Here is a 4,061-nt window from a genome sequence, read left to right as displayed (position 1 = left end):
GTGACGAAAATGTTCATTTGCTAAGAAAAAATGTTTATTTGATGATGAGTAATGTTGATCTTTGAGATGTTTCGTATATATGATCTCAGGGAAAACATTATTCTAGAAACTAGAACACATCATTGATGCACTAATCTGATTTGAAAAGTGTAATGAAGGAACTTTTAAGGGAGGAGGCTCATATTGTCTTACACCCGATTTCTGCCTCCAAATAAAGAAGAAGTAGAAACTAAAAGGCAGAAATGAAATCCACAGGCAGACAGCCCATCGCTGTACCCTGGGTTTGGTATTCAAAGATGCTCCCTGACCTGACTGGTTCTCTTATTTATAGATTACACACAATGTTTAGGAATGCACTGTGAAAATCCCTATCTTATTTTGTTCCAATCTAATTACTGGTGCATGTAGCCCCCAGTCACATACCCCCTGTTTGCTCAATCAATCACGACCATCTCAAGTGCACCCCCTTAGAGTTGTGAGCCCTAAAAAGGGACAGGATTTGCTCATTCAGGGAGCTTGACTCTTGAGACTGAAGTCTTACCTATGTCCCTGGCCTAATAAACTCCTTCCTTCTGTAACTCAATGTCTGAGGAGTTTTGTCTGTCACTCATTCTACACTTTAAGCAAATACCAAAAGTGAGTGAATAAACTGGCATTTACCTTCCCAAGTAACTGACACTACAGGCTCAACCCACCACACCTGAATTTTATTTTATTTTTCCATTTTTTTGTGGAGAGAGGACTTTATCATGTTTCCCAAACTTACACAATATTTTTTATTATTTGTGATGACAACACTTTTTAAGGAAAAACTTAAGAGATGCATTATAGATGTAAATGCATCTATAAAATGTTTTTATATCTATAAAATATTTATAGATAGAAAATTATATCCTTGGGATTTGCTTGATTAGAGAACTATTAAATCAAGGAGATGGCTACATTGTAATGTTTTGTTTATACAGAGAATATAAATCTTCTTATAAAAGAAGTTAATTATGTCTTAAGAGATGAAAGGATACATGGCCTGTCTTTGCTGTGACAATTTTGACATCTTTCTATTGGGATAATAACAATAGGACTGACCAGGAAAGACAGCTATAATATTACTATTGTTTAAATACTTAACTTCAAATATATGATGGATTTTAATGCATATTTAAAAAATTTACTTTGTATAGAGATTATTTTATCAAAATTAAATGATAACTCACCCATAAATTACCTGAACTGTTTCCAAAAACTTTTGGGCACATAGATTTGTAGTCAGAAAGTAACTAAATGAAAAGATGACCTGAAGGCATCTCAGTACACCATTATTGCACTCTTGAATGCAATATATACCAAATATACCAAATGAATATATACCAAATGAATATACACCAATAATACCAAATGAATGAAATATATACCAAATATATATGAAATATATACCAAAACGAGTTAATAAAATGATACGCAATTTTTCATAGTGTTTTAAAAAACTTATTGTTTTTAATGTTTGACGTTAATGTTTATTTCACAGGTGAACCATCGTAAAGAGTACACAGAAAAGTTGTCTTGGAAAAAATAAAATAGTAACATAAATTTCAGGTAATAAAATAGACTACAATCTTGTCAAGTAGACAAGACAGGAAATAAATCAATGTTCTGTCATAAATAACTTACGAGAACTAAGTTACTTTGTTCTTCTAGAATTCAGTGTCTTCTTGTGAGTATAAAGTGTTTTTGCAGTTTATATGATATACTTTATGTGATGTATTGAGAATTATTAACAATCAATAAACATGGCTATTAAGAGTACTTGTGGAAGGATCGAGAGCATACACAGAAGCTCCAAAGGTCATGATTTCCTTGTAGCTACAGAGCAAAATACAGTTGTTTTACACATATGCAACATGTCTCTCTAAGCTTTGTTTTGTAACTGAGGTTTTTGATGTAGAAATAAAAAATACCTACTTCATGTCTTGATGAAGTTCACCCATAGAAAAATAACTAGACAGACATTCATGCCACAGTGAATGGCTGAGACAACAAAAAACACAAGCAACAAAGGCGCAATTGTGTTCACTTAATTGGAATGTTATATTCTGTCTATCTCATGCACTTCTTGCCAGTACCATTAGCCATCTCAATCTGTTTCAAATTCCAAACCCTAGGGGAAAAACCAGCTACAGAATCAGAATTTAAATTCTACCATTGTGTTCAGTAGTGGCTGTTAACCAAGTAAAAGTGGACATCCCATAAGGATATTCTAATAAAAGCAATGCTACCCAGGTTGTAATGCCTGCATATTGTGATCTGATAGATCTAGAAAGGCAATGGCAAGTGTATGTTTTGTAATATCCATGATAAGTGCGGGAGATGTTAAGTGCAAGCCAAATGATTTTTTATCACTGAGGAAAAGAAATGTAGAAATTTTAGCACTGTTGACTACAGTTAAAATATTTGAAAATCTTTCTTTAGTTTCCATCAATATCTATGCAAAAACATAAAGGAATGATAAACACTATGGCTATAAACATTGCCAAATCCACGTTCTCCATATTCACTGACTTAGTCGCTACATCTTTATTTTGTGATCTGCCATTAAAGCCTAACATTTTTCCTGCCTTGTTATCAACAAAATACTTTTTATTTTGACCAGGTGCTTTTATAATTTTAGCAGCCTTATAATTGTGAAATAATGTTGACAACAGGTCCATGTAGCATTATTGAAAAAAAAAAAAAAAAACAATTATTTTTCTTTAGCAGAAAAATACCTAATTTGAGAAAAACACAGAAAATCCTAAAAGTAAACACAACTTATTAACAGATAGGATAGAAATTTAAAAAATGAATAGTGTAAGTTAAAAACAAGACGAGACTATGCTTATTAAAATAAATATTTTTATTCTTAAAATTCTGAATTGCATTTACCATGTCACACAAATGTGATTATATCAACTGTGCTTTGAAAACAGACAAAACACTATAAACATTGTCACGTAAAATTTCAAGTTATTTGATAGTAAGCACGATAAATGTGCCAGTCATAGTATCTCAGACACTGTAGTCATGTCATAGAAATGCAGTCCTGAAGAATCTCATGAAAATACTGTAATGTCAGGAAGAAAACTGTACCTGGTATCAAAATATTAAACATGAATAATTAAAATTTACCTCACACTTTTGTTTCTCATAGTTGAACAATCATTACCTACATCATCACATGTGTTTTCAATTGTTAGAAATACCGTTTCTGGTGACTGAGATTACAGTACTTTAAGCTTTCACATCATCCTCAATGTGATCCAATATCCATGCCATTAGCTAGAGCTATCTTATTTCTGCATTTTTAATGGCATTGCTTCTGTAACATTTTTCTTTGAAAATGCCATATAAGATGGCATTTAGTATTTAGTATTAAATTTAATAGAATTTTATAGAATTTAATAGAATTTTAGAATTTTATAGAATTTAATAGAAATTTAATAGAAAATTTAGTATTAAATTTTCATGTGCTAGCACATGCTTAACTTCAATCATTGCGTTTACTGATTGAAAAGCTTTTGTACTTAAAATAAAAGTATTCAACACACACTCATCAGAAATTTATATCAATAGGACATTAGAGTTTTCTCATTTTAAATTGAGCACTTCATAACAATTACTGTTCTAAAACCTAAAAACTATCATCTTCACATAAATATCTGATTTTTTCCTCATTAAATAGTAATGATTGCTTTATATTCATTTTATTGCGAGATAAAGTCAATCAGGGTGTATTTAAAATCCCTGTGAACACTGGAAATACTTCTCTATCTGTAAAACTCAATACAACTTATGCAAAATCCATCTTAGATGTGGATTGCATAAATTAGAGCAATTGAACTGCCAGTTATATAGCTATAAAACAGAAATAAGCAAATCTTCATGTATTGACAGATGTCTGACTAAGTAAAGCAAGTAGCCATTTGCGTATTTTATATTCTCATTTCTGGGAAGGAGGAGGAGGAGGAGGTGGAAGAGGAGGAGGAGAGAAGTAGAAGGAGAAAGAAGAAGAAGAAGAAGAAGAAGAA

This window comes from Rhinopithecus roxellana, chromosome 14, assembly GCF_007565055.1.
Source record: "Rhinopithecus roxellana isolate Shanxi Qingling chromosome 14, ASM756505v1, whole genome shotgun sequence".
Classification (NCBI taxonomy): domain Eukaryota; kingdom Metazoa; phylum Chordata; class Mammalia; order Primates; family Cercopithecidae; genus Rhinopithecus; species Rhinopithecus roxellana.
The sequence above is the reverse complement of the archived record's forward strand: the minus strand, read 5'-3'. Positions refer to the sequence as shown.